General features: G+C 54.6%; 1 long non-coding RNA gene across 1 annotated transcript in view; it reads left to right on the top strand.

The window, feature by feature from the left end:
* LOC145517947 (uncharacterized) overlaps nucleotides 1–23910 on the top strand; it is a 144860-nt gene that overhangs the window by 44629 nt on the left and 76321 nt on the right. Inside the window, exons 13-18 of the long non-coding RNA XR_014062433.1 lie at nucleotides 1222–1333; nucleotides 5523–5748; nucleotides 8862–8973; nucleotides 13163–13388; nucleotides 16503–16614; nucleotides 20804–21029. This is a non-coding gene — a long non-coding RNA (uncharacterized LOC145517947). The remainder of the gene's footprint in view (nucleotides 1–1221; nucleotides 1334–5522; nucleotides 5749–8861; nucleotides 8974–13162; nucleotides 13389–16502; nucleotides 16615–20803; nucleotides 21030–23910) is intronic.

Genomic DNA, 23910 nt, shown 5'->3' with positions numbered 1-23910 from the left:
GGTCTTTCCCACAGTAGATATCTTTGATTTTGCAAAGTCCACTGTATTCTCTGGGTTGTTTTGTGGACTGCCTTTTAGTTTTGTGTGTGAAGACTCAAAGCACGTGTCCGGTTTCTGCTCATTGTTCTTCTAGATTTGTGACAAGTTTTCATGGAAACTTTGTCTAGGGATAACTGGAAGTGAACTCGATGTAAGGTGTCAAGTCTCCATCTGCATTCATGTCATGCCCTGCAGTTTCCAATTCCCTGTTCCTGAGTGGTTTTGGAGACCTTGTGGGAAGTTTGGTTGCATCGGAGTTTGCGTTTCCACCTTGAGTAGATTCACACTGTTCTGCCCTCAGGGACACTGTCAAGGGGGAGTGAGGAGCAGCCTGCACTTCCAGCAGTGACCACACGGTGGGGCGAGTGCTGCTCTCCCCTCTGGGAGCCCCAGGCCACAGGCATCCCAGTGAGGAGCCAGCTTTGTGCTCAGCTGAAAGGAGTTAGTCTCTCAGGATCCTCTGAGCCCTTGCCTTTGGATCACCCAGGGTGGGCATTTACTGTGACAGAAAAAAATTGCCCTGAATTCCATGGACGGAAGAGCCTGGCTGTGTAGAGTTCGTGAGTTGCCGTGAATCAGACACAACTGAGGACACAAAAATTCAATAGACTAAAACCCTTTTTGGGGGTGGGGGAAGTGAAAGGGGGTGATGTGGGCTTTTTTGTCTTATATAATAGCCAAGGGAAATCTAGTTTAAACCTAAATTCACATAGATGGGAAAGGTATAGCTCTCCGTCACCCTATTAAAAAAAAAAAAAAAACTACTTAACTTTTCTGAAAGTTTATTTAGTAGCTTCCTTGAGCAGTTCATTGTGAAGCTTTTTTTTTTTTTTTCTGTCACTTTGGCCTCATTAAAAAGTTCGGTTTGCCTTTACTGGATAATTTCGTTCATTGGTTTGTTAGGGAATCTTGGTAATATTTGAGTTTCCTGGGGAGCATGGTCACATGACCTGGCCCTGGCCAATCGGTGCGTTCCACCTCCCTGGCCACTGTGATTGGCTCCGGACTGGGGCAGTGCCCAATCGGGGCCCAGGGTCGGGCCTCACGTTGGAAGCCAGGGGAAGACGAGCTCTCGTCCTGCTGGGGTAGGGGAAGGGGTGGGGCCGGGGGAGGTCAGGCTCCAGCAGTGGGAGGGGCTTGAGGTCCGCCTGCGGCAGTTGGTGACCTTCCTGCTCCCCTCAGGGCAGAGCCGCCGGCCTGAGAATGAGGGCACTGCTGAGCCCAGGGGCTGGGATGGCCCGTTGCTGCTGTGGTCCCAGAGCTCCACCCGAGACCTGAGGGAGGCCGTCTGCCCGTGAGTCCTCTCCCGCTTGTCTGTCAGCTTGTTTGAACCATGCTGGGTTTTCTGCCAAGCTGGCTAAGGGGAGTCCCTGGAAATGCAAGGGTGTGGGTTTTGGCAGACTTCAGGGAAGACATGCCAGATGAGCCTGGGAGACTCCCGCTTAATCTGGATTCAGGAGATATCTCTTCCGGCCAGCTAGTAATTGTAGGATAAGCCTAATGAGTCTTCACAGGATGAAGAGAGTAACGTGCCAAGGTAGCAATCGATGTCCTCATTCGAGAGGATGAAGCTGGTGCTCAGAGAAGGGGGGAACTTGGCCACAGCAAGGAGGTGTGCACCCAGACAGAACCCCCAGATCCGGCCATTTGAGCTCAGGGAGGCCACTGGTGTGGCTTGTCCCTGAGGCAGGGGCCGAGGCACGCAGCCCACCCTGATTCCTGCGGGGGCCTGACTTGGGAAGTGCCATCTGGTAGCTTTGAGACTCACCAAACCAAATTGAACTGGAGAGAGGAAGGACACCTTCCTTCATCCACCCCCCACCCCCGCCGGATTCCCACATACCCTGACCCCTTTCTCTGGATTTCGGAGCCATTTCCCGAGTCCCGCTCATATGACCTCATTCGAAGTGCACTGTGGACGAGCTGCCACCTGCAGCTGCTACCAAAGCAGCCAAGGGCTTTAGCTCCCGAGTACCTCCCTTCCTTTGGAACTTGGGGGCCCTCTACTCCCCACTTGCACGCCACAGACCTTTGCTGAGGATTGTGGGGACCCTCACTCAGTTTGCAGCACGTTGTAGCCATCCCTGTCCTCTCAATACCTCCCTTGCAACTCAGCTTGTGAGCTCCTTTGGAGCAGCGTGGCCCACCTGGCTGCAACGGAAGAGACACAGCTGACAGTGAAACAACAGCTTAGATCTGACAGCCGGAAAGCTCTGTCAGAAGGGACCTCCCTCTTCACACCGTAGAGGCTGTAGGAGCCGCCAGGGTTTGGGAACCAGTGCTGGGGCCAAAATGACTCCACAGCTGTTTTCCTTCCTGGGGAGGGTTCTGGCTCGAGTGGGAATGGCTCAAGTCTCCTAAGGTTCTGAAAGCCCACTGTGTGCAGATTCACGGTACACAGAGAGGAGAAGGTGGAGTCCTGCCCTGGAGGTGGGCACAGCTCACGGATGAGCCAGGCAGGCAGGCAGGCAGGCAGGGCATGAGAACACCTGAGCTGCCTTCATGAGTGAATGGTGTGGGGGCAGAGGAAGAGAAGCCGGTCTGCTCCCTCATGTGGTGCCCAGGGCAGGTTGTCCCCAGAGGAAACCCTTACGACGGTGAGGACTATCACTGCTGTTTCCCAAGGGGTTCCGTCGGTGCGTGTCTTCCCCGGAGCGGTCAGGCCGTCTCTAAAGTACACTGGCCGTGGGCATTGCCTCTCCTTGGAACTTCCCATGTGTTTCTCTTTTTTATGGAACAGTGATTTTTCTAGAGGGGTTCTGGGCCACAAGGTTGTTGGGTCATTTTCTAGCCTTCTGTCGTGAAGAACGCTTTCCTGGGCGTTGGGGTGGTTTGTTGTTCCAGCTCCCTTTCTTGGCTTCTTTTGGGAGCTGGTGCCACAAGAGGAGCTCAGCCTCTGCCTTCTGGCTGAGATGTCACCCTTCAAACAGCAATGCCTGCCTGGAGATAATGATGGCATTTGCCAAAAGGGCTTCGTTTGGCACATGATATCTTGAAAGGACGTACACCGTCCTTTCAGCTATCAAAGGCTACTTCAAAGGACATAAAAATGAGAACTCTCCAATGGAGTCTTACAGTAGGTGGAGAGTCCGAAAAAAACTCCTTCAGTCATTTCACTGAGAGGCATTGATTGGGGACACCAAGAATATAGGAAGGAATGCAGAAAGAAAAGATGAAATTGTGTTCAGGATCGGGGGGGAGGGATGAACAGGGCGTGCTTGCCTTGAATCCAGGCTTTGTTGGCGGGTGGGGCATAAAGATGGAAGGGGTCTGCAACTACAAAGTGGTGATGGTAACACAGTATCACCAGAGTTACACAACAGTGTTCCCAAATTGCAACAATGATGAAAAAGTTTACTAATCCCAACTTAACCAACAGAAATACACGAAACCATACAAACAATAAAACATCACCAGAAAGGTGGAAACAAACCAAATGCAAAGCAGTTCAGGGGAAAGGAACTCCATGTCCCCTGGGGGCAGAACGAGCTGCCGGCGTCCACGGTGAGCAGACAGGGATGGAGGCTGCAGAGCCGACCGCTGCCCTGGACGTGGTGTTTCCGGCAAGGGCTCTGGGTCTCTGTCCAGAGCGGGGGCTCGTTCTTCCTGCAGGGGCGGGTGAGTCATCGTCGGCGTCTGGGTGTTGCGCGGGAGCCAGGGCAGGCTCTCCCTTCCGAGGCGGTGACTCCTCCTCTGCCTCGGGTTCTCCTGCCAAAGCCCGAGCAGGTACAGGTGCACGTGGAGGTGGAGGTTCTCGCTGAGGGGGTGGGACATCAGTGCCTGGAGCTGGGGGTCCTGCAGGCACGGAGATCCGATCTGCCCGGTGTGCTGGCCAGTACCCAGCTGGCCTGGTGTCTCTGCGAGGGCAAGTCTCGGTTCTCCATCTGCCCTCGGTGGATTCCTGGGTCCTGCACCTGGAGCCACCACCTCTGTAGGGACAGGTCTGGGAAGTGGAGCCTGGTTCCAGTTGGAGGCCAGTGCTAGAGCTGGGGGAGAAGCAAAGTTTACCCACAGGCCAGCCTTGGCATGTGCGTATCCCGGGACAGAAAGCTTCCAAGAGATTCCCAAAGAATACCCAGCGTCGGATGTCTTTTGGGACTGAAGTGTGCAAGATGGGGGTGGGGGTGTGAGGCCAGCGCTTGCTGCAGGCCCAGCAGCATCTTTCGGGGACTCGTCCCTGTGTAGCTCAGCACCCCCTCCCCACACACTCCCGTGCACCAGCCCCAGCGTCCTCACCTCTGTGCTCTGGCGTGCTGGGCTCCAGGTCCTCCTGCTGCCTCAGAGGCCGGGGTTCTCGGGACTCTGGGTCGGAGCCGGGTGTGCTGAGCTCCGTGGCAGCCTCAGACTGGGCCGCCGGGTGTATCCTGGGCGGTGTCTCGGCAGCAGGCCTTCCCCGCCTCCGCTTCGCCCCCGGTGGGGCTGATGCCTCCGTGGGCACGCTCACCTGGAGCCTGCACTGGGCCTCACGGGCGGGGGGGTGGTGCTCCGACCCCTCCCTCCAGGAGGTGGACGGGGTGTCCCCGTCCTCGGCCTCATCACGTGGGAAGCTCTGCAACGACAGTGACCGTCAGCCAGCCGTGCTGGGAGTTTTCCGAGCTGGGCCCGGCCAGTGGAGCCGCTGCTTCTGCCTGCTCGAACTTCTCTTCCCAGAAGGGTCAGAGACGTGTGTCTGCTCACATCCCCACCCGGGAGGAAAGAGACCCACCTGAGGGTGTGAGGTCAGCCTGGGCGGCCGGCGCTGCCCGCACTCTCCCCATCCCACCCAGCCTGCTCTCCCCTGGGGTGTGGACACAACTTGTCCGCAGGCTTCTGACCCCACATCCGCCTGGGCTTCCTTGAGGGAGACACACCCCGAGAAACCCGCATCCACACACACAGGCAAAGGACCCGGTGTTTCCGGGTGGCATGGGAGAGGTGGCCTGGCCCGGCCTGGGGCTCCCCGTGTTACCTTTCTGTTTCTCCGGGCAAAGGGCCAGAGGCCTCTCGGGGGTGCCCTGAGCCAACGTCGACAGGGTGCCCACGCACACTGCCTGTGAGCTCTCCTGCGGCCCCGGGCTCTGGGCAGGGGCAAACAGCAGAACATCCTGGCAGCAAGTGATCTGGCTGGGGGCTCCTCTCCGCTCTGGAGGCCTGGATACCCGGGTTGCGGGTTCTGTTGGGTTCTGTTGCCGGCAGGTGACATCATTTCCTGGGGTTCGTGCTGAGGTCCCTTCCCCAAAACTTCCCAAGGGAATCTCTGGGTTTCTGACTGCTCGACCACCCCCCTTAGGCCATGTGCAGGCACAGTGACAGCCACACAGCCCAGCCCACAGCCCTGGGGAGGCCTGGGTGCAGCCAGGGCCTGAGCTCCGAGGACCCCGCTGCTCTCAGACCAGGCTCCTTCTTCTCATAAGTGGTGTGGCCCTGGACAAGCATATGCCCCTCAGGGTTTCCCCAGTCTCTCCATCTGCAGAGAGGGGGTCATTCTCCCATCTGTTTCCTAGGTCTGGCGGCCTACGAGCAGCTCCATGCCTTTCCACCTGGGGCCGATATCACGTGGAGCTTGTGCGCTGAGACTTCAGAAAGAAAGACTCCATCCAGGGCTGACACAGCACAGAATGGGGCAGAACGAGGCCTGGATGCGCCGTGGAACCCAGGAAAAGGCACTCCCCCTCCTGACTGTTTTGAGACCCCGCATCCAAGTTGGAGCACCGAAAGGAAGACTCGAAGGTCTCCCTCTCTTATAGAAAAGAGTAGCCAAGTTTCTGGTCCTCTGTTTGCATTGAGATTCTGTTCAAGTGTCCCAGCTCGGCTTCTGCGGGTGGCTGAGCTTCTAATGGATCCCTGGGTTCTTGTCTTTTCCTCTCCAAACCTTCCGTCCTTTTCCCCCTTCTGGGGTGGATGGGCGCTGTCATTGCTTCTACCTTCGAGACAGAGTGATGAAAAGTCTGGGCCATCGACTCCTTTCCTCTCTTTGGTTCCGTGTCTCTCTCTGGCTGTGTCCCTCTCTTTTCCTTTCTCGATTCAGTCTGTGTCTTCCTCTTTCTCTCTCGTGTGTGGATGGATGGATGCTAGGAATGCACATGTATATGATTAGATGAGGGTTATGTTTTAGGGATAGGTTAGAGGGAGAGAAAGGCTTTAGGTCGGAGTTGGTCATGGGGGAAGGGTCAAGGGTGGTGGTGGTGTTTCTTGGAATCTGAGTGCTGTGCATTCTTCGTCTCTTTCCATATGAACCCCTTCTCAGATACACCACTTGCAAGGAGTCTCTCATGTTCCGTTTCCTATCTTTTGCATTTGTGAATGCTTAGCTTCTCTGTTGTGAAGAGGTTCCATTGGATGGAAACCCATTGGTGTACTTCGTTTCCCTCTTTCCCTTACTTGAAGAGACCCATTTCTACCTCCGCCCAGCAAATGGCAAGGAGACTCTGATGTTAAGGAGCCTTTGACCTACGCTTCTTTCTAGCTATCTCATGACATCAGCCTTTAGGGTGAGGGTTTTCCCCGATATTGAGGTGGTGTGAGATCAAAACCAATAGCGTTCTTCAGATGTAGCTGTCTGGTTTTCCCATGGACATTGATTGAAGAGGCTTTCTTGTTCCCATTTGGATATTCTCCCCTTCTGTGTCAGAGACGAGTTGACCATGGATGCCGGGGTTTGTTTCTGGACCCTCAACTTGATTCCATCGATCTGGATCTGTGTGTGTTGTTGTATTCCCAATAGCATACTGTCCTGCTGCTGCCGCTGCGGCTAAGTCACTTCAGTCGTGTCTGACTCTGCGCGACCCCATGGCCTGCAGCCTACCAGGCTCCTCTGTCCAGGGCACTTTCCAGGCAAGAGTACTGGAGTGGGTCGCCATCGCCTTCTCCGATACTCTCCTGAGGATCCTAGTTTGCTCGTCTAATTTCCTTTCACACAACCTTGGATGTCCGTATCGGGGCTTTTTCGTCGGATTGTATTGACAATTTAGGCTCTTTTCTGTTTCCGAAACCCCTGTTGCAATTCTTTGTTCGGTGCCAAAATGCATTGGCATTTTGGGAGGAATAGCATCGAAGCTGTGGATTGCCTTGTGGGGCTGTGACATCATTTTCCCAATAGGAATTCTTTCAAGCCCTGAGCACAGCTTCTCTTTGCAGCGATTGGTGTGGGCTTGATCTTCCTTCTTCCATCTCTCGCCGTTTTGTGAGAACAGGTCCTTCCTTCCCTTCTGGGTTAGATGGACTCGTGGGTATCACTTCAGTGAATGGCATTGTCAGTGGGGGTGATAATTCCCTTCTCATTGGAAGACTTTGCTGTGAGTATTAGAAATGCAAGTGATTTCTCTTCCCCTTCCTCCCTGTCCATCTCTCAGAGCCACCGGGAAACAGAGGCCTCATCCAGGGTCACACAGGCCCGAGGGAGTGCAACTAGACTGTTGTTTCTTCAGGCCCTCTGTGCTGGACATCATCCGGGATACTCTGTGTGTGTCTTCCTCAGTCTGGTGTCCCTTCAGACCTTTCCCTAGTTTTCACAGGCTTGTTGTGTTGGTGTTCTTTGTCTGTTTGGAGACACATCCTTGAGAAGCTTTGTGTTTCCACTCATTCATCTCGCGATGTATGACCTGTCTTTTGCTTTTGTCATGAGGTCTTTCCCACAGTAGATATCTTTGATTTTGCAAAGTCCACTGTATTCTCTGGGTTGTTTTGTGGACTGCCTTTTAGTTTTGTGTGTGAAGACTCAAAGCACGTGTCCGGTTTCTGCTCATTGTTCTTCTAGATTTGTGACAAGTTTTCATGGAAACTTTGTCTAGGGATAACTGGAAGTGAACTCGATGTAAGGTGTCAAGTCTCCATCTGCATTCATGTCATGCCCTGCAGTTTCCAATTCCCTGTTCCTGAGTGGTTTTGGAGACCTTGTGGGAAGTTTGGTTGCATCGGAGTTTGCGTTTCCACCTTGAGTAGATTCACACTGTTCTGCCCTCAGGGACACTGTCAAGGGGGAGTGAGGAGCAGCCTGCACTTCCAGCAGTGACCACACGGTGGGGCGAGTGCTGCTCTCCCCTCTGGGAGCCCCAGGCCACAGGCATCCCAGTGAGGAGCCAGCTTTGTGCTCAGCTGAAAGGAGTTAGTCTCTCAGGATCCTCTGAGCCCTTGCCTTTGGATCACCCAGGGTGGGCATTTACTGTGACAGAAAAAAATTGCCCTGAATTCCATGGACGGAAGAGCCTGGCTGTGTAGAGTTCGTGAGTTGCCGTGAATCAGACACAACTGAGGACACAAAAATTCAATAGACTAAAACCCTTTTTGGGGGTGGGGGAAGTGAAAGGGGGTGATGTGGGCTTTTTTGTCTTATATAATAGCCAAGGGAAATCTAGTTTAAACCTAAATTCACATAGATGGGAAAGGTATAGCTCTCCGTCACCCTATTAAAAAAAAAAAAAAACTACTTAACTTTTCTGAAAGTTTATTTAGTAGCTTCCTTGAGCAGTTCATTGTGAAGCTTTTTTTTTTTTTTTCTGTCACTTTGGCCTCATTAAAAAGTTCGGTTTGCCTTTACTGGATAATTTCGTTCATTGGTTTGTTAGGGAATCTTGGTAATATTTGAGTTTCCTGGGGAGCATGGTCACATGACCTGGCCCTGGCCAATCGGTGCGTTCCACCTCCCTGGCCACTGTGATTGGCTCCGGACTGGGGCAGTGCCCAATCGGGGCCCAGGGTCGGGCCTCACGTTGGAAGCCAGGGGAAGACGAGCTCTCGTCCTGCTGGGGTAGGGGAAGGGGTGGGGCCGGGGGAGGTCAGGCTCCAGCAGTGGGAGGGGCTTGAGGTCCGCCTGCGGCAGTTGGTGACCTTCCTGCTCCCCTCAGGGCAGAGCCGCCGGCCTGAGAATGAGGGCACTGCTGAGCCCAGGGGCTGGGATGGCCCGTTGCTGCTGTGGTCCCAGAGCTCCACCCGAGACCTGAGGGAGGCCGTCTGCCCGTGAGTCCTCTCCCGCTTGTCTGTCAGCTTGTTTGAACCATGCTGGGTTTTCTGCCAAGCTGGCTAAGGGGAGTCCCTGGAAATGCAAGGGTGTGGGTTTTGGCAGACTTCAGGGAAGACATGCCAGATGAGCCTGGGAGACTCCCGCTTAATCTGGATTCAGGAGATATCTCTTCCGGCCAGCTAGTAATTGTAGGATAAGCCTAATGAGTCTTCACAGGATGAAGAGAGTAACGTGCCAAGGTAGCAATCGATGTCCTCATTCGAGAGGATGAAGCTGGTGCTCAGAGAAGGGGGGAACTTGGCCACAGCAAGGAGGTGTGCACCCAGACAGAACCCCCAGATCCGGCCATTTGAGCTCAGGGAGGCCACTGGTGTGGCTTGTCCCTGAGGCAGGGGCCGAGGCACGCAGCCCACCCTGATTCCTGCGGGGGCCTGACTTGGGAAGTGCCATCTGGTAGCTTTGAGACTCACCAAACCAAATTGAACTGGAGAGAGGAAGGACACCTTCCTTCATCCACCCCCCACCCCCGCCGGATTCCCACATACCCTGACCCCTTTCTCTGGATTTCGGAGCCATTTCCCGAGTCCCGCTCATATGACCTCATTCGAAGTGCACTGTGGACGAGCTGCCATCTGCAGCTGCTACCAAAGCAGCCAAGGGCTTTAGCTCCCGAGTACCTCCCTTCCTTTGGAACTTGGGGGCCCTCTACTCCCCACTTGCACGCCACAGACCTTTGCTGAGGATTGTGGGGACCCTCACTCAGTTTGCAGCACGTTGTAGCCATCCCTGTCCTCTCAATACCTCCCTTGCAACTCAGCTTGTGAGCTCCTTTGGAGCAGCGTGGCCCACCTGGCTGCAACGGAAGAGACACAGCTGACAGTGAAACAACAGCTTAGATCTGACAGCCGGAAAGCTCTGTCAGAAGGGACCTCCCTCTTCACACCGTAGAGGCTGTAGGAGCCGCCAGGGTTTGGGAACCAGTGCTGGGGCCAAAATGACTCCACAGCTGTTTTCCTTCCTGGGGAGGGTTCTGGCTCGAGTGGGAATGGCTCAAGTCTCCTAAGGTTCTGAAAGCCCACTGTGTGCAGATTCACGGTACACAGAGAGGAGAAGGTGGAGTCCTGCCCTGGAGGTGGGCACAGCTCACGGATGAGCCAGGCAGGCAGGCAGGCAGGCAGGGCATGAGAACACCTGAGCTGCCTTCATGAGTGAATGGTGTGGGGGCAGAGGAAGAGAAGCCGGTCTGCTCCCTCATGTGGTGCCCAGGGCAGGTTGTCCCCAGAGGAAACCCTTACGACGGTGAGGACTATCACTGCTGTTTCCCAAGGGGTTCCGTCGGTGCGTGTCTTCCCCGGAGCGGTCAGGCCGTCTCTAAAGTACACTGGCCGTGGGCATTGCCTCTCCTTGGAACTTCCCATGTGTTTCTCTTTTTTATGGAACAGTGATTTTTCTAGAGGGGTTCTGGGCCACAAGGTTGTTGGGTCATTTTCTAGCCTTCTGTCGTGAAGAACGCTTTCCTGGGCGTTGGGGTGGTTTGTTGTTCCAGCTCCCTTTCTTGGCTTCTTTTGGGAGCTGGTGCCACAAGAGGAGCTCAGCCTCTGCCTTCTGGCTGAGATGTCACCCTTCAAACAGCAATGCCTGCCTGGAGATAATGATGGCATTTGCCAAAAGGGCTTCGTTTGGCACATGATATCTTGAAAGGACGTACACCGTCCTTTCAGCTATCAAAGGCTACTTCAAAGGACATAAAAATGAGAACTCTCCAATGGAGTCTTACAGTAGGTGGAGAGTCCGAAAAAAACTCCTTCAGTCATTTCACTGAGAGGCATTGATTGGGGACACCAAGAATATAGGAAGGAATGCAGAAAGAAAAGATGAAATTGTGTTCAGGATCGGGGGGGAGGGATGAACAGGGCGTGCTTGCCTTGAATCCAGGCTTTGTTGGCGGGTGGGGCATAAAGATGGAAGGGGTCTGCAACTACAAAGTGGTGATGGTAACACAGTATCACCAGAGTTACACAACAGTGTTCCCAAATTGCAACAATGATGAAAAAGTTTACTAATCCCAACTTAACCAACAGAAATACACGAAACCATACAAACAATAAAACATCACCAGAAAGGTGGAAACAAACCAAATGCAAAGCAGTTCAGGGGAAAGGAACTCCATGTCCCCTGGGGGCAGAACGAGCTGCCGGCGTCCACGGTGAGCAGACAGGGATGGAGGCTGCAGAGCCGACCGCTGCCCTGGACGTGGTGTTTCCGGCAAGGGCTCTGGGTCTCTGTCCAGAGCGGGGGCTCGTTCTTCCTGCAGGGGCGGGTGAGTCATCGTCGGCGTCTGGGTGTTGCGCGGGAGCCAGGGCAGGCTCTCCCTTCCGAGGCGGTGACTCCTCCTCTGCCTCGGGTTCTCCTGCCAAAGCCCGAGCAGGTACAGGTGCACGTGGAGGTGGAGGTTCTCGCTGAGGGGGTGGGACATCAGTGCCTGGAGCTGGGGGTCCTGCAGGCACGGAGATCCGATCTGCCCGGTGTGCTGGCCAGTACCCAGCTGGCCTGGTGTCTCTGCGAGGGCAAGTCTCGGTTCTCCATCTGCCCTCGGTGGATTCCTGGGTCCTGCACCTGGAGCCACCACCTCTGTAGGGACAGGTCTGGGAAGTGGAGCCTGGTTCCAGTTGGAGGCCAGTGCTAGAGCTGGGGGAGAAGCAAAGTTTACCCACAGGCCAGCCTTGGCATGTGCGTATCCCGGGACAGAAAGCTTCCAAGAGATTCCCAAAGAATACCCAGCGTCGGATGTCTTTTGGGACTGAAGTGTGCAAGATGGGGGTGGGGGTGTGAGGCCAGCGCTTGCTGCAGGCCCAGCAGCATCTTTCGGGGACTCGTCCCTGTGTAGCTCAGCACCCCCTCCCCACACACTCCCGTGCACCAGCCCCAGCGTCCTCACCTCTGTGCTCTGGCGTGCTGGGCTCCAGGTCCTCCTGCTGCCTCAGAGGCTGGGGTTCTCGGGACTCTGGGTCGGAGCCGGGTGTGCTGAGCTCCGTGGCAGCCTCAGACTGGGCCGCCGGGTGTATCCTGGGCGGTGTCTCGGCAGCAGGCCTTCCCCGCCTCCGCTTCGCCCCCGGTGGGGCTGATGCCTCCGTGGGCACGCTCACCTGGAGCCTGCACTGGGCCTCACGGGCGGGGGGGTGGTGCTCCGACCCCTCCCTCCAGGAGGTGGACGGGGTGTCCCCGTCCTCGGCCTCATCACGTGGGAAGCTCTGCAACGACAGTGACCGTCAGCCAGCCGTGCTGGGAGTTTTCCGAGCTGGGCCCGGCCAGTGGAGCCGCTGCTTCTGCCTGCTCGAACTTCTCTTCCCAGAAGGGTCAGAGACGTGTGTCTGCTCACATCCCCACCCGGGAGGAAAGAGACCCACCTGAGGGTGTGAGGTCAGCCTGGGCGGCCGGCGCTGCCCGCACTCTCCCCATCCCACCCAGCCTGCTCTCCCCTGGGGTGTGGACACAACTTGTCCGCAGGCTTCTGACCCCACATCCGCCTGGGCTTCCTTGAGGGAGACACACCCCGAGAAACCCGCATCCACACACACAGGCAAAGGACCCGGTGTTTCCGGGTGGCATGGGAGAGGTGGCCTGGCCCGGCCTGGGGCTCCCCGTGTTACCTTTCTGTTTCTCCGGGCAAAGGGCCAGAGGCCTCTCGGGGGTGCCCTGAGCCAACGTCGACAGGGTGCCCACGCACACTGCCTGTGAGCTCTCCTGCGGCCCCGGGCTCTGGGCAGGGGCAAACAGCAGAACATCCTGGCAGCAAGTGATCTGGCTGGGGGCTCCTCTCCGCTCTGGAGGCCTGGATACCCGGGTTGCGGGTTCTGTTGGGTTCTGTTGCCGGCAGGTGACATCATTTCCTGGGGTTCGTGCTGAGGTCCCTTCCCCAAAACTTCCCAAGGGAATCTCTGGGTTTCTGACTGCTCGACCACCCCCCTTAGGCCATGTGCAGGCACAGTGACAGCCACACAGCCCAGCCCACAGCCCTGGGGAGGCCTGGGTGCAGCCAGGGCCTGAGCTCCGAGGACCCCGCTCCTCTCAGACCAGGCTCCTTCTTCTCATAAGTGGTGTGGCCCTGGACAAGCATATGCCCCTCAGGGTTTCCCCAGTCTCTCCATCTGCAGAGAGGGGGTCATTCTCCCATCTGTTTCCTAGGTCTGGCGGCCTACGAGCAGCTCCATGCCTTTCCACCTGGGGCCGATATCACGTGGAGCTTGTGCGCTGAGACTTCAGAAAGAAAGACTCCATCCAGGGCTGACACAGCACAGAATGGGGCAGAACGAGGCCTGGATGCGCCGTGGAACCCAGGAAAAGGCACTCCCCCTCCTGACTGTTTTGAGACCCCGCATCCAAGTTGGAGCACCGAAAGGAAGACTCGAAGGTCTCCCTCTCTTATAGAAAAGAGTAGCCAAGTTTCTGGTCCTCTGTTTGCATTGAGATTCTGTTCAAGTGTCCCAGCTCGGCTTCTGCGGGTGGCTGAGCTTCTAATGGATCCCTGGGTTCTTGTCTTTTCCTCTCCAAACCTTCCGTCCTTTTCCCCCTTCTGGGGTGGATGGGCACTGTCATTGCTTCTACCTTCGAGACAGAGTGATGAAAAGTCTGGGCCATCGACTCCTTTCCTCTCTTTGGTTCCGTGTCTCTCTCTGGCTGTGTCCCTCTCTTTTCCTTTCTCGATTCAGTCTGTGTCTTCCTCTTTCTCTCTCGTGTGTGGATGGATGGATGCTAGGAATGCACATGTATATGATTAGATGAGGGTTATGTTTTAGGGATAGGTTAGAGGGAGAGAAAGGCTTTAGGTCGGAGTTGGTCATGGGGGAAGGGTCAAGGGTGGTGGTGGTGTTTCTTGGAATCTGAGTGCTGTGCATTCTTCGTCTCTTTCCATATGAACCCCTTCTCAGATACACCACTTGCAAGGAGTCTCTCATGTTCCGTTTCCTATCTTTTGCATTTGTGAATGCTTAGCTTCTCTGTTGTGAAGAGGTTCCATTGGATGGAAACCCATTGGTGTACTTCGTTTCCCTCTTTCCCTTACTTGAAGAGACCCATTTCTACCTCCGCCCAGCAAATGGCAAGGAGACTCTGATGTTAAGGAGCCTTTGACCTACGCTTCTTTCTAGCTATCTCATGACATCAGCCTTTAGGGTGAGGGTTTTCCCCGATATTGAGGTGGTGTGAGATCAAAACCAATAGCGTTCTTCAGATGTAGCTGTCTGGTTTTCCCATGGACATTGATTGAAGAGGCTTTCTTGTTCCCATTTGGATATTCTCCCCTTCTGTGTCAGAGACGAGTTGACCATGGATGCCGGGGTTTGTTTCTGGACCCTCAACTTGATTCCATCGATCTGGATCTGTGTGTGTTGTTGTATTCCCAATAGCATACTGTCCTGCTGCTGCCGCTGCGGCTAAGTCACTTCAGTCGTGTCTGACTCTGCGCGACCCCATGGCCTGCAGCCTACCAGGCTCCTCTGTCCAGGGCACTTTCCAGGCAAGAGTACTGGAGTGGGTCGCCATCGCCTTCTCCGATACTCTCCTGAGGATCCTAGTTTGCTCGTCTAATTTCCTTTCACACAACCTTGGATGTCCGTATCGGGGCTTTTTCGTCGGATTGTATTGACAATTTAGGCTCTTTTCTGTTTCCGAAACCCCTGTTGCAATTCTTTGTTCGGTGCGAAAATGCATTGGCATTTTGGGAGGAGTAGCATCGAAGCTGTGGATTGCCTTGTGGGGCTGTGACATCATTTTCCCAATAGGAATTCTTTCAAGCCCTGAGCACAGCTTCTCTTTGCAGCGATTGGTGTGGGCTTGATCTTCCTTCTTCCATCTCTCGCCGTTTTGTGAGAACAGGTCCTTCCTTCCCTTCTGGGTTAGATGGACTCGTGGGTATCACTTCAGTGAATGGCATTGTCAGTGGGGGTGATAATTCCCTTCTCATTGGAAGACTTTGCTGTGAGTATTAGAAATGCAAGTGATTTCTCTTCCCCTTCCTCCCTGTCCATCTCTCAGAGCCACCGGGAAACAGAGGCCTCATCCAGGGTCACACAGGCCCGAGGGAGTGCAACTAGACTGTTGTTTCTTCAGGCCCTCTGTGCTGGACATCATCCGGGATACTCTGTGTGTGTCTTCCTCAGTCTGGTGTCCCTTCAGACCTTTCCCTAGTTTTCACAGGCTTGTTGTGTTGGTGTTCTTTGTCTGTTTGGAGACACATCCTTGAGAAGCTTTGTGTTTCCACTCATTCATCTCGCGATGTATGACCTGTCTTTTGCTTTTGTCATGAGGTCTTTCCCACAGTAGATATCTTTGATTTTGCAAAGTCCACTGTATTCTCTGGGTTGTTTTGTGGACTGCCTTTTAGTTTTGTGTGTGAAGACTCAAAGCACGTGTCCGGTTTCTGCTCATTGTTCTTCTAGATTTGTGACAAGTTTTCATGGAAACTTTGTCTAGGGATAACTGGAAGTGAACTCGATGTAAGGTGTCAAGTCTCCATCTGCATTCATGTCATGCCCTGCAGTTTCCAATTCCCTGTTCCTGAGTGGTTTTGGAGACCTTGTGGGAAGTTTGGTTGCATCGGAGTTTGCGTTTCCACCTTGAGTAGATTCACACTGTTCTGCCCTCAGGGACACTGTCAAGGGGGAGTGAGGAGCAGCCTGCACTTCCAGCAGTGACCACACGGTGGGGCGAGTGCTGCTCTCCCCTCTGGGAGCCCCAGGCCACAGGCATCCCAGTGAGGAGCCAGCTTTGTGCTCAGCTGAAAGGAGTTAGTCTCTCAGGATCCTCTGAGCCCTTGCCTTTGGATCACCCAGGGTGGGCATTTACTGTGACAGAAAAAAATTGCCCTGAATTCCATGGACGGAAGAGCCTGGCTGTGTAGAGTTCGTGAGTTGCCGTGAATCAGACACAACTGAGGACACAAAAATTCAATAGACTAAAACCCTTTTTGGGGGTGGGGGAAGTGAAAGGGGGTGATGTGGGCTTTTTTGTCTTATATAATAGCCAAGGGAAATCTAGTTTAAACCTAAATTCACATAGATGGGAAAGGTATAGCTCTCCGTCACCCTATTAAAAAAAAAAAAAAAACTACTTAACTTTTCTGAAAGTTTATTTAGTAGCTTCCTTGAGCAGTTCATTGTGAAGCTTTTTTTTTTTTTTTCTGTCACTTTGGCCTCATTAAAAAGTTCGGTTTGCCTTTACTGGATAATTTCGTTCATTGGTTTGTTAGGGAATCTTGGTAATATTTGAGTTTCCTGGGGAGCATGGTCACATGACCTGGCCCTGGCCAATCGGTGCGTTCCACCTCCCTGGCCACTGTGATTGGCTCCGGACTGGGGCAGTGCCCAATCGGGGCCCAGGGTCGGGCCTCACGTTGGAAGCCAGGGGAAGACGAGCTCTCGTCCTGCTGGGGTAGGGGAAGGGGTGGGGCCGGGGGAGGTCAGGCTCCAGCAGTGGGAGGGGCTTGAGGTCCGCCTGCGGCAGTTGGTGACCTTCCTGCTCCCCTCAGGGCAGAGCCGCCGGCCTGAGAATGAGGGCACTGCTGAGCCCAGGGGCTGGGATGGCCCGTTGCTGCTGTGGTCCCAGAGCTCCACCCGAGACCTGAGGGAGGCCGTCTGCCCGTGAGTCCTCTCCCGCTTGTCTGTCAGCTTGTTTGAACCATGCTGGGTTTTCTGCCAAGCTGGCTAAGGGGAGTCCCTGGAAATGCAAGGGTGTGGGTTTTGGCAGACTTCAGGGAAGACATGCCAGATGAGCCTGGGAGACTCCCGCTTAATCTGGATTCAGGAGATATCTCTTCCGGCCAGCTAGTAATTGTAGGATAAGCCTAATGAGTCTTCACAGGATGAAGAGAGTAACGTGCCAAGGTAGCAATCGATGTCCTCATTCGAGAGGATGAAGCTGGTGCTCAGAGAAGGGGGGAACTTGGCCACAGCAAGGAGGTGTGCACCCAGACAGAACCCCCAGATCCGGCCATTTGAGCTCAGGGAGGCCACTGGTGTGGCTTGTCCCTGAGGCAGGGGCCGAGGCACGCAGCCCACCCTGATTCCTGCGGGGGCCTGACTTGGGAAGTGCCATCTGGTAGCTTTGAGACTCACCAAACCAAATTGAACTGGAGAGAGGAAGGACACCTTCCTTCATCCACCCCCCACCCCCGCCGGATTCCCACATACCCTGACCCCTTTCTCTGGATTTCGGAGCCATTTCCCGAGTCCCGCTCATATGACCTCATTCGAAGTGCACTGTGGACGAGCTGCCACCTGCAGCTGCTACCAAAGCAGCCAAGGGCTTTAGCTCCCGAGTACCTCCCTTCCTTTGGAACTTGGGGGCCCTCTACTCCCCACTTGCACGCCACAGACCTTTGCTGAGGATTGTGGGGACCCTCACTCAGTTTGCAGCACGTTGTAGCCATCCCTGTCCTCTCAATACCTCCCTTGCAACTCAGCTTGTGAGCTCCTTTGGAGCAGCGTGGCCCACCTGGCTGCAACGGAAGAGACACAGCTGACAGTGAAACAACAGCTTAGATCTGACAGCCGGAAAGCTCTGTCAGAAGGGACCTCCCTCTTCACACCGTAGAGGCTGTAGGAGCCGCCAGGGTTTGGGAACCAGTGCTGGGGCCAAAATGACTCCACAGCTGTTTTCCTTCCTGGGGAGGGTTCTGGCTCGAGTGGGAATGGCTCAAGTCTCCTAAGGTTCTGAAAGCCCACTGTGTGCAGATTCACGGTACACAGAGAGGAGAAGGTGGAGTCCTGCCCTGGAGGTGGGCACAGCTCACGGATGAGCCAGGCAGGCAGGCAGGCAGGCAGGGCATGAGAACACCTGAGCTGCCTTCATGAGTGAATGGTGTGGGGGCAGAGGAAGAGAAGCCGGTCTGCTCCCTCATGTGGTGCCCAGGGCAGGTTGTCCCCAGAGGAAACCCTTACGACGGTGAGGACTATCACTGCTGTTTCCCAAGGGGTTCCGTCGGTGCGTGTCTTCCCCGGAGCGGTCAGGCCGTCTCTAAAGTACACTGGCCGTGGGCATTGCCTCTCCTTGGAACTTCCCATGTGTTTCTCTTTTTTATGGAACAGTGATTTTTCTAGAGGGGTTCTGGGCCACAAGGTTGTTGGGTCATTTTCTAGCCTTCTGTCGTGAAGAACGCTTTCCTGGGCGTTGGGGTGGTTTGTTGTTCCAGCTCCCTTTCTTGGCTTCTTTTGGGAGCTGGTGCCACAAGAGGAGCTCAGCCTCTGCCTTCTGGCTGAGATGTCACCCTTCAAACAGCAATGCCTGCCTGGAGATAATGATGGCATTTGCCAAAAGGGCTTCGTTTGGCACATGATATCTTGAAAGGACGTACACCGTCCTTTCAGCTATCAAAGGCTACTTCAAAGGACATAAAAATGAGAACTCTCCAATGGAGTCTTACAGTAGGTGGAGAGTCCGAAAAAAACTCCTTCAGTCATTTCACTGAGAGGCATTGATTGGGGACACCAAGAATATAGGAAGGAATGCAGAAAGAAAAGATGAAATTGTGTTCAGGATCGGGGGGGAGGGATGAACAGGGCGTGCTTGCCTTGAATCCAGGCTTTGTTGGCGGGTGGGGCATAAAGATGGAAGGGGTCTGCAACTACAAAGTGGTGATGGTAACACAGTATCACCAGAGTTACACAACAGTGTTCCCAAATTGCAACAATGATGAAAAAGTTTACTAATCCCAACTTAACCAACAGAAATACACGAAACCATACAAACAATAAAACATCACCAGAAAGGTGGAAACAAACCAAATGCAAAGCAGTTCAGGGGAAAGGAACTCCATGTCCCCTGGGGGCAGAACGAGCTGCCGGCGTCCACGGTGAGCAGACAGGGATGGAGGCTGCAGAGCCGACCGCTGCCCTGGACGTGGTGTTTCCGGCAAGGGCTCTGGGTCTCTGTCCAGAGCGGGGGCTCGTTCTTCCTGCAGGGGCGGGTGAGTCATCGTCGGCGTCTGGGTGTTGCGCGGGAGCCAGGGCAGGCTCTCCCTTCCGAGGCGGTGACTCCTCCTCTGCCTCGGGTTCTCCTGCCAAAGCCCGAGCAGGTACAGGTGCACGTGGAGGTGGAGGTTCTCGCTGAGGGGGTGGGACATCAGTGCCTGGAGCTGGGGGTCCTGCAGGCACGGAGATCCGATCTGCCCGGTGTGCTGGCCAGTACCCAGCTGGCCTGGTGTCTCTGCGAGGGCAAGTCTCGGTTCTCCATCTGCCCTCGGTGGATTCCTGGGTCCTGCACCTGGAGCCACCACCTCTGTAGGGACAGGTCTGGGAAGTGGAGCCTGGTTCCAGTTGGAGGCCAGTGCTAGAGCTGGGGGAGAAGCAAAGTTTACCCACAGGCCAGCCTTGGCATGTGCGTATCCCGGGACAGAAAGCTTCCAAGAGATTCCCAAAGAATACCCAGCGTCGGATGTCTTTTGGGACTGAAGTGTGCAAGATGGGGGTGGGGGTGTGAGGCCAGCGCTTGCTGCAGGCCCAGCAGCATCTTTCGGGGACTCGTCCCTGTGTAGCTCAGCACCCCCTCCCCACACACTCCCGTGCACCAGCCCCAGCGTCCTCACCTCTGTGCTCTGGCGTGCTGGGCTCCAGGTCCTCCTGCTGCCTCAGAGGCCGGGGTTCTCGGGACTCTGGGTCGGAGCCGGGTGTGCTGAGCTCCGTGGCAGCCTCAGACTGGGCCGCCGGGTGTATCCTGGGCGGTGTCTCGGCAGCAGGCCTTCCCCGCCTCCGCTTCGCCCCCGGTGGGGCTGATGCCTCCGTGGGCACGCTCACCTGGAGCCTGCACTGGGCCTCACGGGCGGGGGGGTGGTGCTCCGACCCCTCCCTCCAGGAGGTGGACGGGGTGTCCCCGTCCTCGGCCTCATCACGTGGGAAGCTCTGCAACGACAGTGACCGTCAGCCAGCCGTGCTGGGAGTTTTCCGAGCTGGGCCCGGCCAGTGGAGCCGCTGCTTCTGCCTGCTCGAACTTCTCTTCCCAGAAGGGTCAGAGACGTGTGTCTGCTCACATCCCCACCCGGGAGGAAAGAGACCCACCTGAGGGTGTGAGGTCAGCCTGGGCGGCCGGCGCTGCCCGCACTCTCCCCATCCCACCCAGCCTGCTCTCCCCTGGGGTGTGGACACAACTTGTCCGCAGGCTTCTGACCCCACATCCGCCTGGGCTTCCTTGAGGGAGACACACCCCGAGAAACCCGCATCCACACACACAGGCAAAGGACCCGGTGTTTCCGGGTGGCATGGGAGAGGTGGCCTGGCCCGGCCTGGGGCTCCCCGTGTTACCTTTCTGTTTCTCCGGGCAAAGGGCCAGAGGCCTCTCGGGGGTGCCCTGAGCCAACGTCGACAGGGTGCCCACGCACACTGCCTGTGAGCTCTCCTGCGGCCCCGGGCTCTGGGCAGGGGCAAACAGCAGAACATCCTGGCAGCAAGTGATCTGGCTGGGGGCTCCTCTCCGCTCTGGAGGCCTGGATACCCGGGTTGCGGGTTCTGTTGGGTTCTGTTGCCGGCAGGTGACATCATTTCCTGGGGTTCGTGCTGAGGTCCCTTCCCCAAAACTTCCCAAGGGAATCTCTGGGTTTCTGACTGCTCGACCACCCCCCTTAGGCCATGTGCAGGCACAGTGACAGCCACACAGCCCAGCCCACAGCCCTGGGGAGGCCTGGGTGCAGCCAGGGCCTGAGCTCCGAGGACCCCGCTGCTCTCAGACCAGGCTCCTTCTTCTCATAAGTGGTGTGGCCCTGGACAAGCATATGCCCCTCAGGGTTTCCCCAGTCTCTCCATCTGCAGAGAGGGGGTCATTCTCCCATCTGTTTCCTAGGTCTGGCGGCCTACGAGCAGCTCCATGCCTTTCCACCTGGGGCCGATATCACGTGGAGCTTGTGCGCTGAGACTTCAGAAAGAAAGACTCCATCCAGGGCTGACACAGCACAGAATGGGGCAGAACGAGGCCTGGATGCGCCGTGGAACCCAGGAAAAGGCACTCCCCCTCCTGACTGTTTTGAGACCCCGCATCCAAGTTGGAGCACCGAAAGGAAGACTCGAAGGTCTCCCTCTCTTATAGAAAAGAGTAGCCAAGTTTCTGGTCCTCTGTTTGCATTGAGATTCTGTTCAAGTGTCCCAGCTCGGCTTCTGCGGGTGGCTGAGCTTCTAATGGATCCCTGGGTTCTTGTCTTTTCCTCTCCAAACCTTCCGTCCTTTTCCCCCTTCTGGGGTGGATGGGCGCTGTCATTGCTTCTACCTTCGAGACAGAGTGATGAAAAGTCTGGGCCATCGACTCCTTTCCTCTCTTTGGTTCCGTGTCTCTCTCTGGCTGTGTCCCTCTCTTTTCCTTTCTCGATTCAGTCTGTGTCTTCCTCTTTCTCTCTCGTGTGTGGATGGATGGATGCTAGGAATGCACATGTATATGATTAGATGAGGGTTATGTTTTAGGGATAGGTTAGAGGGAGAGAAAGGCTTTAGGTCGGAGTTGGTCATGGGGGAAGGGTCAAGGGTGGTGGTGGTGTTTCTTGGAATCTGAGTGCTGTGCATTCTTCGTCTCTTTCCATATGAACCCCTTCTCAGATACACCACTTGCAAGGAGTCTCTCATGTTCCGTTTCCTATCTTTTGCATTTGTGAATGCTTAGCTTCTCTGTTGTGAAGAGGTTCCATTGGATGGAAACCCATTGGTGTACTTCGTTTCCCTCTTTCCCTTACTTGAAGAGACCCATTTCTACCTCCGCCCAGCAAATGGCAAGGAGACTCTGATGTTAAGGAGCCTTTGACCTACGCTTCTTTCTAGCTATCTCATGACATCAGCCTTTAGGGTGAGGGTTTTCCCCGATATTGAGGTGGTGTGAGATCAAAACCAATAGCGTTCTTCAGATGTAGCTGTCTGGTTTTCCCATGGACATTGATTGAAGAGGCTTTCTTGTTCCCATTTGGATATTCTCCCCTTCTGTGTCAGAGACGAGTTGACCATGGATGCCGGGGTTTGTTTCTGGACCCTCAACTTGATTCCATCGATCTGGATCTGTGTGTGTTGTTGTATTCCCAATAGCATACTGTCCTGCTGCTGCCGCTGCGGCTAAGTCACTTCAGTCGTGTCTGACTCTGCGCGACCCCATGGCCTGCAGCCTACCAGGCTCCTCTGTCCAGGGCACTTTCCAGGCAAGAGTACTGGAGTGGGTCGCCATCGCCTTCTCCGATACTCTCCTGAGGATCCTAGTTTGCTCGTCTAATTTCCTTTCACACAACCTTGGATGTCCGTATCGGGGCTTTTTCGTCGGATTGTATTGACAATTTAGGCTCTTTTCTGTTTCCGAAACCCCTGTTGCAATTCTTTGTTCGGTGCCAAAATGCATTGGCATTTTGGGAGGAATAGCATCGAAGCTGTGGATTGCCTTGTGGGGCTGTGACATCATTTTCCCAATAGGAATTCTTTCAAGCCCTGAGCACAGCTTCTCTTTGCAGCGATTGGTGTGGGCTTGATCTTCCTTCTTCCATCTCTCGCCGTTTTGTGAGAACAGGTCCTTCCTTCCCTTCTGGGTTAGATGGACTCGTGGGTATCACTTCAGTGAATGGCATTGTCAGTGGGGGTGATAATTCCCTTCTCATTGGAAGACTTTGCTGTGAGTATTAGAAATGCAAGTGATTTCTCTTCCCCTTCCTCCCTGTCCATCTCTCAGAGCCACCGGGAAACAGAGGCCTCATCCAGGGTCACACAGGCCCGAGGGAGTGCAACTAGACTGTTGTTTCTTCAGGCCCTCTGTGCTGGACATCATCCGGGATACTCTGTGTGTGTCTTCCTCAGTCTGGTGTCCCTTCAGACCTTTCCCTAGTTTTCACAGGCTTGTTGTGTTGGTGTTCTTTGTCTGTTTGGAGACACATCCTTGAGAAGCTTTGTGTTTCCACTCATTCATCTCGCGATGTATGACCTGTCTTTTGCTTTTGTCATGAGGTCTTTCCCACAGTAGATATCTTTGATTTTGCAAAGTCCACTGTATTCTCTGGGTTGTTTTGTGGACTGCCTTTTAGTTTTGTGTGTGAAGACTCAAAGCACGTGTCCGGTTTCTGCTCATTGTTCTTCTAGATTTGTGACAAGTTTTCATGGAAACTTTGTCTAGGGATAACTGGAAGTGAACTCGATGTAAGGTGTCAAGTCTCCATCTGCATTCATGTCATGCCCTGCAGTTTCCAATTCCCTGTTCCTGAGTGGTTTTGGAGACCTTGTGGGAAGTTTGGTTGCATCGGAGTTTGCGTTTCCACCTTGAGTAGATTCACACTGTTCTGCCCTCAGGGACACTGTCAAGGGGGAGTGAGGAGCAGCCTGCACTTCCAGCAGTGACCACACGGTGGGGCGAGTGCTGCTCTCCCCTCTGGGAGCCCCAGGCCACAGGCATCCCAGTGAGGAGCCAGCTTTGTGCTCAGCTGAAAGGAGTTAGTCTCTCAGGATCCTCTGAGCCCTTGCCTTTGGATCACCCAGGGTGGGCATTTACTGTGACAGAAAAAAATTGCCCTGAATTCCATGGACGGAAGAGCCTGGCTGTGTAGAGTTCGTGAGTTGCCGTGAATCAGACACAACTGAGGACACAAAAATTCAATAGACTAAAACCCTTTTTGGGGGTGGGGGAAGTGAAAGGGGGTGATGTGGGCTTTTTTGTCTTATATAATAGCCAAGGGAAATCTAGTTTAAACCTAAATTCACATAGATGGGAAAGGTATAGCTCTCCGTCACCCTATTAAAAAAAAAAAAAAAACTACTTAACTTTTCTGAAAGTTTATTTAGTAGCTTCCTTGAGCAGTTCATTGTGAAGCTTTTTTTTTTTTTTTCTGTCACTTTGGCCTCATTAAAAAGTTCGGTTTGCCTTTACTGGATAATTTCGTTCATTGGTTTGTTAGGGAATCTTGGTAATATTTGAGTTTCCTGGGGAGCATGGTCACATGA

The sequence above is a fragment of the Giraffa tippelskirchi genome, chromosome 8 (genome assembly GCF_054371585.1).
Source record: "Giraffa tippelskirchi isolate mGirTip1 chromosome 8, T2T-mGirTip1v1.2.pri, whole genome shotgun sequence".
NCBI lineage: Eukaryota > Metazoa > Chordata > Mammalia > Artiodactyla > Giraffidae > Giraffa > Giraffa tippelskirchi.
The sequence above is the reverse complement of the archived record's forward strand: the minus strand, read 5'-3'. Positions and strand labels throughout refer to the sequence as shown.